This window comes from Hesperophylax consimilis, chromosome 19, assembly GCF_061612785.1.
Source record: "Hesperophylax consimilis isolate HC1 chromosome 19, BYU_Hcon_1.0, whole genome shotgun sequence".
In the NCBI taxonomy this organism is placed as follows: domain Eukaryota; kingdom Metazoa; phylum Arthropoda; class Insecta; order Trichoptera; family Limnephilidae; genus Hesperophylax; species Hesperophylax consimilis.
Genome location: NC_142854.1, coordinates 3446275 through 3459828, shown reverse-complemented (window position 1 = coordinate 3459828; position 13554 = coordinate 3446275).

Genomic DNA, 13554 nt, shown 5'->3' with positions numbered 1-13554 from the left:
TTTGAAGTCAATTTTATGTATTAAAAAACAGCAATTTGAACAAAAAAAAAATACCGTATAATTAAGCAGTATTTATACTATCTTAATTGATAAATTAATTTAAGGATTTAATTGGTAATATTCTATATTCATTTAAACCCAAACACATATAAACGATGGCATTTTACATATTCAATCATAACGCGAACATCGTTCGCCACAAGAGGTTGTCTTGCGACGCTGTTTTCTGTGAAGTAGTATTAAAAAACGTAAGTGTATTAGTTTATTTTCGATATACGTATATATTGTAGACATAAAATCAAAACGTAGAATTTGTTCATGTAATTTGAAGGGAGCGTGTCAAAGGTGAACAGGAATGTGAATAGCGTGGAGGCGAACGTTGTTGAGATGATTGTACCTTATCATATACTACCTTCCAGCTGAACAATATGTAGCAGGTCTTAGTTATTGTAACTCATCTCACTTGCCAGCGCCCGCTGTGGATATGTACGAACGAGACAGCAGTATTATAATTGCTTCCAGCAGTATAGAAGAACAGACGTATCGTATTTCATGTGACTAGTGTTATAGGGCTGTGCAAATATATGTTTAATTATAATAATAATTTGATTATTTAATTTGGCTATTATAGCTCTTCGTGAATTGAACAAATGAAAATAAAATATAATTATATAATATAATATATGTATATATTTTTTTTGTAAAGGGTAAATATATGACTGTTTTAAGTGTTGAAAATAATTTTTTGTCTATAACCATTATTATTATTTATGATTTGCTTAGTTAAATTAAGTTCTCTTGAAAAATTAATTAGAGGTGAAAAATTTTGTTAAATTATATCTAACCCTAGTTATTCTTTGAATATATTTGTTAATTTAATTTAGAATTTGCCATTTTTGAAGAAATGAAAATTAGCTTACTAATTTTTTTTCAGTGTATAAATATGGGAAACAAATGGCATTCCAAAACTTTCCGTCAGCTCAACAGAAAGAAGAAAAAGTATGATTTTTTTAATATCTTTATAACATAACTACTTTAAATATATTAAGACTACTGTTATTAATAAATACCATATCAAGACCTAAGACTTTACCCAGAAATTCTTGAGATTATTTTACGTTAAAAATGTAGTTTTCATTTTGCCACCCGCTGACAAGTTTTCAAATAAAAAACAAAATTCTTCAACTTGTCGCCACCAGTTACAACCGTATGCATCACGTGGTATATCATCATTCTGTAAATTATGTTGTATTATGTTCCTTATGAAAAAAACTGTTGTTTCTATTGAAATTGGAAAACCCTACAATAACTGTACACAGTTTATTTCATATCTTGAGAGCTTCACTTACATTCATTCTTCGTATCGTATAGTATTATTTTATTGAGTAAAGTGGGGAATTACTTAGCTATTTACATCAGTTCATCAAACACGGCTAAAGCAATTTTAAGTATCGTTTTTTTTGGTGGAAAGTACATTTCACTGTGGAAAGTACGATAAATGTACTACTGAACTGAGTTTTATGTTCATATGAAAAATGCGTGTATCTATTTGTGAAATAACACGAATTAATTCAATAAACGAAAGAGCTCAAATCACTTGTACCTTAGCAATTCAGCATACACATAAATGTGAATAAAGAACATTCAATTACAAGATTTCTAGTTCTTTAAATATTTTACCTACTGAAATTATAAACGGAATCAACATAATTGTTGGAGACATGCTAGCTGAAAGAAATTGTTTGTATTGGTTTAAGTTCTGAAATACTACTTTATGTAATGTTTTATTGTTGTTTTTATGTTTTATTTTATATATTTATGTAGTACAATCTATGGAATATTAATATCAGAATTTTTAAAAAAAGGACCCGTTAGTCAATCTGCCAAAAATTGGTTTATCGGGACGTTATAAAAATACATATATAAAAATACATAAATATTGTCAAAAATTCGTAAATCATTTTACTGCCAGACTTTTTCACTATTACGATCTAGGCAAAAAAAGAATAGAACAACAGTTCTATTATTTGGAATATTCCAATCTGTACATATCTTTTAAATTAATTTCCCACATCAGAAACACCAGATAAAGCAAACAACACTGTTTTTTATATGCCTACTCACTGTAAAAACCAAAACTTTTAATTAAAGAAATGTATTCTCAACTTTGTTTTATATTTCAATGTTGTGACAGCCTACTCACTGTAAAAACCTAAACTTTTAAATAAATAAAAGTATTCTCAACGGTGTTTTATATTTCAATGTTGTAACAGCCCTAGCAGCAGTCGCAAGTCGGCCGCTGGCGAGTGTTTTCATCGAAATGAAATATATCCAATATTTGGGGAAAAAATATTTTTTCCTAAATTCTTACAATTTTATAGGGAATTTTAGTTTACATGTTAATTAAATCAATACTTCTCTAATAATTATTTCATATGGAGAAGATGCAGATTTACATAAAACTTGGAGATCTCTTTCGACATTTATGTATTTGGAAACTAAAATAAGCATAAATAGTAGTGGTTAAACCCAGTAAAAAGCTCATAGTTTACTTATAAAATCAAATTATTTTAATCGTGGATATCCGCCAGTTTTTTAAAAAGCCGTTCATATAATGTTTATCAACACATTAGGGAATCTCAAGGGAAAATTCCCACATTGTAGGGAAAAATTGAAAGCCAGCTACTACATAAACAGCCAAGATAAAACACGCTATTTTTAATTTGTCATCGGGAATGTTCGTTGTTGTCGATCGGGAGACCTCGGGTGTTTATGCCGGGATAGTACGATCTAACCACTTGTTCAGTAGCTTTTGGCGGAATTGTCTACAAAATACGACGAAGGCGACACAGTCGACCAATTTTTTAACTATTTTAGTAAATTTCGACAAAATCGTTATCTCTGCTACCCTCTTAAGGAACATATACATATAAAAACAAAAGTGTATTCACTACAGAGTTGTGAATTCATACATCTCAGTAAAATGATTAAAAAGATTTCGTTTTATAACTAATACGGAATCTTTAAGCATGTCTACAATATTCCCAAATTTATTGGCAAAATGATGTAGTCTATTTATAGGTGTATGAGCTTCATAGTTGGTTTTAAAATTGTCACAGAAAAATGTAGCACTTTGCCTCGTATTTCTAGTCGGTACGTAAGATTTTATTTTGGCGAGAATTTCAGGGTTGTCAATGGAATTATTAATAATTTTATTTAAAAGTACAATGTCAATGTCAATTGTCCATGAACAATTTACTATTGTCACCTGTACCTACTGATGAGGCACTGATTTGGTAGGTGCAATATTTTCTGTCTTTAAATAAAGGGCTATCACAATAACAGCTTGATATGATTAATGGTAAAACATTTTAAGTGTTTAAATTGATGATAAAAAATGTCTATTTTATCATTAAAGCAGTCTATAGTGTGATAATGTCTAAATATGCTGTATTTCTGTGGTAGGCTTTAATATTGAAAATGTCTTTCATCCTCCTTGTTGATTTTCTTGATGGTGTGTTGATGTTGATTTGGGATAAAATGTTCGGTGCATCAACTGATGCATGAATAATTTGATCTATAGGGTTTTCCAATAAGAGGTGTTATTTTGATATTAAATCGTAAAAGATCAATGGTTTCGTTGCTTGTGTGGCACGTAGCGCCGTCTTGTTGAAAGTAAACGTTGTCCAGATCAATATCATCCAATTCCGGTCATAAAAAATCATTAATCATTTCTCGATAGCGCAATCTATTCACCGTAACTGTTGCTCCAGCCTCATTTTCGAAAAAGTAAGGTCCAATGACTCCGCCGGACCATAAACTGCATCAAACAGTCACACGTTGAGAATAAAAAGGTTTTTCAACAATAACTCTTGGATTTTCCGAGCCCCAGATGCGACAATTTTGTTTGTTGACGAAGCCACCGAGGTGGAAATGGGCCTCATCACTCAAGATGATTTGCATTTGATTCACTAAAGTGAATTTTAATGATTTTAATGCGTTGTTGAAGCGTGTATCGTTCCATTTTTATTAATGGCGTAGTTTCTACTTGTCAAATGTCAAAAAATGACAGCTTCAAAAGTAACACCTACCGAAATAGCGGTCTATTCAAAATAACACCTCTTATTGGAAAACCCTGTAGAAGCAATATATCAGAAAGTTTACGTTTTTGTTGTCAGTGAATTTAGTTTATAGTGCTTCGTTTGATATATTTCCATTAGCACCCGTACACTGGTCGGTGCGGCGTGGAGGCGGTTTATTTCCAGTAAACAGGCGGTATTTGGTGTCAGTAGCTACTTAAAATTCTACAGCCTCATCGTCACTTGATGCACTCAACGATATACTAAATGCGGGACGGTATAAAATAAATCTGCAATAACGACAGTTTACTGACTACATATTTATATCTACAGACAACTGCAGACCCGTGTGGGAGTGCATGAGTGACACCAAGCAACGTTACCTTTTTTTCCTGCACGCGGGGAGTGTTGATATCATACTGACCTGTGGCAGACAGGTCAGTTTAAGGCGGCCGTCCCACGGGCCGGTAAAGAATCGACAAAAACCGAGTGCGGTATAGCGAGAGTTCAACCATCCATATACTTTGCATTGGGACCTGCAAAAACTGGTTTGGGGGCGAGAGGGAGCGATTGGATACAAAGCAACATCCGTAAACAGCTGGCGCTACCGGGTATCAGCAAAACCTCCTAGATCACAAGGCCGGTATACTCATTCAAATCAGCCTCCTAACCTGTATGGGATTTTACAAAAAATTTCGATTTGAATTTTGTTTTCAATTTATTCTTATTTATTAAAACATCTTAAAATGTTTTTGTTAATTTAAAAAACTAAATAAAAATACATTTTTGGAGGTTTCCATACAAGATAGGAGGCTGATTTGATTCAGTGTCCCCACTGTCCCGGCCTTGTGATTTTAGGAGGTTTTGGTTTCAGTGAGCGCTCAATATTTATCGCGACACCGCCAATATCTCATTACGAACTTTTAATTATAATTATTACCAATAACATTTATTTTATTTAAATTGATTTAAAATATATATTTATAATATTAAAAAAAAAATACATTTGGTGACTGACTTGATTCACAGTTGTTTGCTATTGTTTCCATATTTTTCGGCCGTCTTCTCAGTCTCTCATCAAATTACAATTTATATGAATATTTTAAATAACCTGTTACAATAGTACCCGTGAGTCAATTTGACGATTATAATATAATAACATTCAGCGTAATAGCGGGAAATACGAAAACAGAAATCTGCAATACCGATAGTTTTCTAATCTACAAGCTACCACAAGTCACATAGCTTCAACAACTACTGCTGTGACCGGAGAGCATGCAATATATCCCACAATATTTCTCGCGTCTTTACAGCACTCGATTTTAATCCCATTGGAAAACTGCCAATATTATTGAATTACTGCAGAATCATTTTTTTTTTCAGATTTATGGTATAAATTTTCGATTTAACCACAGATTTCGCAGTCAGTTCTTGAGCGAGTTTTGTTACAAGTCTCTCTTCGGGTACAAAGCGTGAAAGTTTGTAAGTAAGATTTCTAATTCTGTCACAATACATCTTCTTCTGCAAATTATCTCAATTGCCCCTGCATTCAAGTCTGTCAGTTACTGAAAATCCAACACCATACTTAGGTGCATTTTAAATTTTGATAGCTGGAATCGTTAGATCCGGCGCGTTCTTATCAAAGGGAATACCGATCATCGAGATTATCACACTCAATCCGTTGTAATCGGTGCTTTTTTGTTAGTCTAAGTGCAAACAGCTCGTTAAAGAGCAAGAGATGCCAAATACAGAAGCTGACGGTGTTAATAACACCCGTAAAGGTGGATTCATCAGGAGAGGACTGGAAATCAAAATCGGCCCATTTCAAACCAAAAATATTTATGCCAAACTCTTCCTAATTGAAAAAATAGCCACAAAATTTTGAGATTTTGTCTCTTTACGCCTATTTATTGTTATATATAAGCGAGAAACAGACAAGTTGTTTGTATACGATCATCGAATTTTCAAAAGGTTTGCAGGAATAAACTACTTAACCCAATGATATTTCGATGTTGATTTTCGGATTCACTGCCCAAATTCAAACGTGGAATCGTGTCAATAATATAAACTGTTCTATTCGCATACATATACACACACACAAACACCTATATACTACACACGTCACTTGGTAATTAAGAAGGAAAAATAGAGCTTAGCAGACATTACAAGTAAACATATCACAGGTACCCAACATGAAGTATCTAATTTCTGTAAATTGTTTCATCACTGTAAATCATGTACTGTTTTTTTATAATATCACAAAAATAAAGTATTAATTTAAAAAAATGGTAAACGTGCACTAATATTTGTTTGAATTTCATCAATTGGAGAATATAAGATCGCTCATGTAATTCAAAAGAAACATATGTGCATTTATTATTTTTTAAGAAAACAGTGTCTGAAGATTATTTGACGAATTATCAAATATTTGTCAAACATCAAATAACATTAAATAGCACATAATAGTTTTTTTAATGAATTGATAAAATACATTTGCATTTAAAAAATATTAACTCCTCTGGATAATTTGTTTGGATTTGGGAACAAATAGTTATTGTCCGTAAAGTTAATTTGTTCGCTATTTGGAACAGCGCATATGGTTTGAAATATTAACTAAACGACGTAAGAAAGAAAAAAACACAATTTTTTATATTCAAATATACAAGTTAACTACAGAATTATTAAAATGTAATCCTCTATGAAACCAATTGTTCAAATCAGTAATTTAATTTCAGTGTTTTTTCACACAAAATTTCAGACAAAAAAAAACGTTAGGCAAGCCATTTTTTAAACTTTGTTTCAGTTTGATTTCAAAATTTTATTATTTAAAAAGTTATATGTTTATTTCTTTACAAAATAAAAGTTATTTATTTATTCACGCCATGAAGGTATACGTATACAATGTTTAAGGTAAGCTAATCAGTAGTACAATAATGGGTGTATATTACATAGCATAACAGGCCGAGTAACGACAATATTTATTTATTTTATTTATTAATTTTTGGGAAATCGACAGTTTAAATTTAATCAGTTTGTACATAAGTATTATATAGTAAAATCAAACCAATTATGAATTTCCTCTTTGTGACGTAAATTAAATTTGTTGGAAAGGAATACGAATTAAAAAAATTATACAAAACAAAAGATTATATAAAACGAAAAATTTACAAAACAATACATTTATAGCCATGGAGAGAGGTTTTATTTATTTATTTATTATTGGATAATTTGTATAGCGCCGCTTTTGTGAGATATCACCTCAGGGGCGCTTTACAGTTGATGCAGGTATTACAGAAAATATAAATATTACAAAAATAGAGTGAAGTTAAGTTAAGTAAAATGAAGTAAAGGAACAGGTGACACGAAGATAGAAGATGGAGACTCTGCAGCAAGAATCCCAGGTGGAATCCCAAGAAACTGGTCCAACTGCTGCAGCGAAAGAGTCCACCGCGTCCACCAACAGTGCCAGCAAGAGGTTCGTCATCCGTCCAGGTATGTGTCTGCTGCTAATAAAGCGCTGACACACTATCCTCTCACAGATACCAGACCTTGGCAGCACCGCTGTGACGTTCTACGAAGATAGAAGATGGAGACTCTGCAGCAAGAATCCTAAGTGGTGAAGGAACTGGACCAGCTGCTGCAGTAAGAGAGTCCACCGCGTCCAACAACAGCGTCCAGGTATGTATCTGCTGCTAATAAAGCGCTGACACCTCACATAGATAAGAGACCCTGGCAGCACCGCTGTGACGTTTGGCAAGTCCATCATTTATCTCCATGTAATCCTGTTCCTGGTAATTGTTGAAGTGGTGCATTCTGTCCGCAATAAAAAGCGACGGTTGGGTAATAAATTGCCTTGGGCTTAGTAAAAAACTTGCCAGTGTCCAAGCTTGCCCAGTTTCCGAGAATTTTGTTGAAAACATCTGGATTGCATTTACCGGTCGCCGTTCGTTTCGAAAGTCCGATATTTTTGAGCAAATTTCAGAATATTCACTTTAAAACACTGCACTCAAATCACATATTATAAAGTTCTAATAATTATTAAGTTTATTTTTATTTAAGTTCAAATGTTGATGGATTGATTTTAAAAATAATTTCAAAGGGATGTTGCCTCATTTCCCTTGAAAATACTAAAAAAACACAAAGCGGTTGGAGGAAGCGTTAGGACGCGTCCTGCTGCCACGAAGGGCGCTACAATACTTGGTTGTAGATATAAATCAAATCATAATAGAGATATAAACAATAGAGACATAAACATTATTCACAAACCATCAGAGAAATATTCTTTTATGAACCTCTTGTATTTGGTAAGTTCGCAACTGAAAATATCAACCTTGGATTGCTATTGTAATTATTGCATAAGTTCAGGCAAGAATTGTGCTTAGAGTTCGTTTTGCTTTGATCAACCCTGAACAGGACACAATATAAGCAGGTACAATAGTAGTTGTTGTAAATTCAAATAATAGTTGTTCAATAAATAGTATATAATAATAAGAGCACAAGATGGGTATTTAAGGCCCCGTAGTAAGCGTTCAAAGATGGTTTGAAAGGGATATATGTAAATACAAATGTTAGAGGGAGCGCGCTAATATTAAAAAAGCATAACAATTAAGGCGATGCACTACGTCGTGTAATATTTTAAATTGAGCCGCTATCAATAACAACCCTTACGTAGATGGTGATAAGGTTTAAATTCCCGCTTAACACCATCCGCCTGTTTTGATTTATGCAAGAAAAAAACATGGCCAAAAAGTGACTTTTATTTTATTTTGTGGATGTTCAGGCATAAATATTTTTTTTTCGATCATTTTATAAATAACTTAATTTTCCACATTATAGAATAAAATGATAACCGAAAATGGGTTCGAAAGTAGGAGATTTTAAACTTTAAAGCAGTTTTCATAGACCTTTACATTATTTTTTTCTGGGCTTATAAAAAGACTTATCTAAAACATACGCGATTATTTCAAAGGCCAAGATGTATTGTACTCGCAGTATTTAATTAAAGCATCTGAAACATTTCTAGGCGACCAAATTTTCAAACCAAAAACACATGATTTTGAATTATTACTGAAATATTACACGACGTAGTGCATCGTCTTAACATTAATACAGGAATAAACAAGAACAGTTTGTTGTAAAGTAAATTTGTAATCAACAAACATTTATTACGCCCGATTTTGTGTTCTATGGAACATAGAAAAAATTATATAAACATAAAGTTTACATGTTAGAAAAAAATAAAAAAATTTGTGGATCAGTTATAACAATTTGAAAGCATATTCTATAACATTTCAAAAATAGTTTTTTAATTTTCCGATTAGTTCAGAAATATCCAATATAGAATCTTTAAGAAATACAACGGTTAATATGCCAGAGGCCTGAAGAGTTAACCTTATATTTTATCAGTTCCAATAGAGTAGATTTTTCTGGCAGCAGTGACTTTAGTTTGTTTTGTGATAGCGTCCGCCCCTGTATGGAGGATAAATGATTAGTCAGTGGTTTTTTCGACATTTTCAAGTCATAGCTTAAAGCATGGATCCCGAACAGTTAACTGTTATTCTCCCCGAGGCGAGTTAGTACGTATACCAGATAATAGGTTTTTTACAAGTTCGACTTTGTTGTCTTGTAATGTGTTTTGTATTTGAACACTCCAATACTGGAACACAATAAGGTGTGCGAGTAGAGACAGTGGTGTATTTTATAAACACACTGGCGCGCAGACCAGTGAGAAATCACGGGACATTTTGAATTCTTCAAAAATTCTTTTCCAATTTTGAAAATGATTTTCTGTTAAAATTTTTGTATGATTAGGTAGGTGCTTTATCGCTTGTTTGGATTCTTCCCACAATCAGTTATATATTTTTTTTAAATGGCACTTAAATTCAAAGCAAATTCGAGTTCATTGAATCAGAGTTAGGCAGAGTTAAGAAAACTTATTGATATGATATATTGTTAATTTATTAAAAATCTGGTAAAATTATTCATTTTCCTGTTTGAATAGAGAAATTTCATTTAAAAAATTATCAGTAGTATAGCAAGAATATTTTATGAGGAAGTCGGAACACGTTTTCTGAAAAATAATGATATTTTCGCATTTCGACCATTTCACCAGCGTGAATACGTGTTCATATATATTCTTAATGACTAATATTTTATTAGGAAATGGACATGCAGTCACATTTTTAACAGTAACTTGATAAAAATGCCGTACTCATTTTTCCACGTGTGCTACCATCACAGGAAGCGGAAAATGATGCTTGCATCGTGATAGAAGACTTGAATTGGAATTGAACTCACGACGCCTGGGTGGAAATAAGACGCGATGCCAACACAGCCACTGACCGGTCGTTACTTATTGTCATTTAACAACAGGATTGTTTGACATCAAAAGATCAGGAAACCGTTGGACGTATCAAAACTGTGTAACTAATGGCCAGCTTACTGACCGCTACTTGATAATATCGCTTGAATAATCTTCGCTACACCACTGAATGTATAAGTTCGAGTGTGTGATGTGATTGGAGTGCGTTTTTTAGGGTTATTATTCCCTCTAAACAGAAGCCATAATGATACCTGATTGGTCGGCGGACTCCCGACAAAGATTATTCCGGACCACTAGCTGTGAAGAATAATCCATTATTTTCTGCGGCGCACGAGCAAAACTACATAACTCGAATTTATATTTACTGTACTAGTTCGAAATATGTCTCATACTGAGGAACGAATCACATCTAGGAAAGTGAATTAAGATCAAAACCTTGTACTATAGTACCGCTCAGAATAAAATTTGCCTTTACTTTCCTAAACACGTTCATTAAATAACATAAATATTATTAAAATAAATAAGTCCAATTATGTCTGCGTGCGAACCATATCTAAATTTCGGTAATAAAAATAAACAGTGTTAATCTCAAGTGACCTATCAGGTGAGTATGGTCCTGTATATTATCTGCCTGTACAGAATATAAATAAATCAGAATTCTAACATATATAAATAAATCCAGTTTGAAGACTCCCAGACAGCTAGAATACCATAAGGGAAAAACATCTCTTAAAGGATAATGTACGCATTTACTATGACTCAACCCCGGCACAGCAAAAGCTCCTAATAGATTTACGGACAGAACTTGAACAACAAAAAGCTAATGGAGAATCGGACATAACTATAAAGTATTTAAATTCGTCACCTAAATAGTCAACGTCCATCCACAAAACCGAGTATAACGAAACTGAAAATATACTACCAAAACATCCGTGGACTACAAACAAAACTTGACGATCTACACGCAGCTCTTCCATCCCATCATCATGACGCAAATGTACTTCCGGAAACCTGGCTTGAACCTGCAATAAAATCATCTGAACTTGGACTCACTAACTACACAAATTTTCGTTGTGACAAAAATGCCAGATCAAGTTCGAAGTCAATAGGTGGAGGTGTTTTAATAGCAATTAAACAAAAGTACTCATCTAGAAAGTTACAGACGAAAAACAACATTGAAAATTTATTTGTGCAAATCTCTACTGAACTGGAAAAAATATTACTGGAAACACCTACCTATCACCACTCTCCAAACATATAGAAACCATTGTGAAAACGTTGAAAATCTCTTGTCAAAATACCCAAACTCAAAATTTGTTATTCTTGGAGACTACAACCTTCCAAATCTAAAATGGGCGACAGCGGCTACATCACAAACGAAAGCGAAAATGACTGGGCACGCGAAATCTTGGACACCTGTACCAGAACAATTTCATTTACAACAATATCGATCGCTTACTTGGCACTATCAAATATTCCTAAAATATCTGTAGAACTATCTAATGATCCGCTCCTACCTGCCGACAATCACTATCCTCCCCTATACACGAAATTAAACATACTATGTGATAACGATACCAAACCTGAACAAAAAACCCTGGACTTTCTGCCATCTCTCAAATATAGACAGGCCTTTTTTGTTAAATGAAAACATTGATAAATCTTTAGACATACTTTATGTAACATTTTCTAATATTATTGATTCCTATGTACGTTTTTAGACACCGAAAAACTATACCTACTGGAATATACTCTCAGTATCGCCTTGGTGTACGACCACCGTTCAGAATTGAAACGTTGCTTGAAATGGCTTTAGCCGTGTTTGGTAACCAGATCTGAATAGCCAGGTACTTCCTCATCTGAGTCCTCCTTACCTCCTTCCCCTCCCCACAACCCTTAGCCTCACAACATTGCCTGATTGGGGATGCCGTAGTATCTCTTGCTCCAGACGGTTGGGAGCAGTCGTGCGGTATTCATATAAAAAAATATAATAATTTTCTTCTTATTTTGAACGTCAAATGTGCAAAATGTCATCTCGGAATAGAACTGTAGATATTTATTAAAATCAAATCCAATCCGCTAATTTTTATTACAAAACGTTTTATTTAAAACATTTTATTGGTGAGGTAATGTTTTTTATTAATATCGAATATAAATAACTTACATCCGTGGGTATCGGTCTTAAAAAGGTGTATTATAGCGACGAATACGTCGCAATTAATTAACTCGTACAAACCCCCGGAGCCGTTGGTTCGATGGAAGCAGGTGTCAAATAGTTTTGCTTTTTGGACATAATTACATATTCAATCACTATAATCAATGTTAAGCATTATAATATTCTTCTGCGTGGGTCCTATATCCACTACTCCAGATATCTCATAGTGTTAGCTATTATATGTATTACTTTATTAAAAAATATTATTTCTTATCCAAATGTATCATCAAATCGCTGACAGCCCTGAATTTTTAATGCCTAGTTGCGATGTCTGCCCAGCTATTCTAAGTACAATGAATTTTGTGGGTAACAATAAACTCACTACTGACTATTATCATAGACACCTCATACTTTGACTTCTGACAGGTCTTATACAGACCTAGTATAAAGTAGTTCAAATATTGTTACACTGGTATATACATCTTTTGAATAATGCATTGTTTTACAGCACTTATATCCATCACTCGTAATAGTGTTTTTGTTTACACATTAATTGTTCTTTAATTTATTGCTATTATTATCCTGTTTACCACTGTACGCTTGTAATTCGATTATCCTTGTATTGTAGAAGCCATTATATGGCATTTGAATAAATAAATAAATAAATAACTTCCCACTATATACCAATATAATTTTTATTTATTTTTCGTAATAACTTTATTGAGTAAAACCTCAAATTGTACTATTTAATTATTGAAGACAATATTAGCGATTTCTAAACGAAAATCTGAAACAGAAAAATCAGAAAAGGATACGGTCACATTTAGGACTCGAACTTAGGACCCTTGTCTTTCCGGGACACTGCTCTACCAACTGAGCTAATGGGACGAATAGATAATAGAATAGGGATAAAGATAGTTGCCAATAAAATGTGCGGTGAAAAAATGAAGACAATGTTGGTAGTTCTTATTCGAAGTATGATACAGTTAAAAGCGACC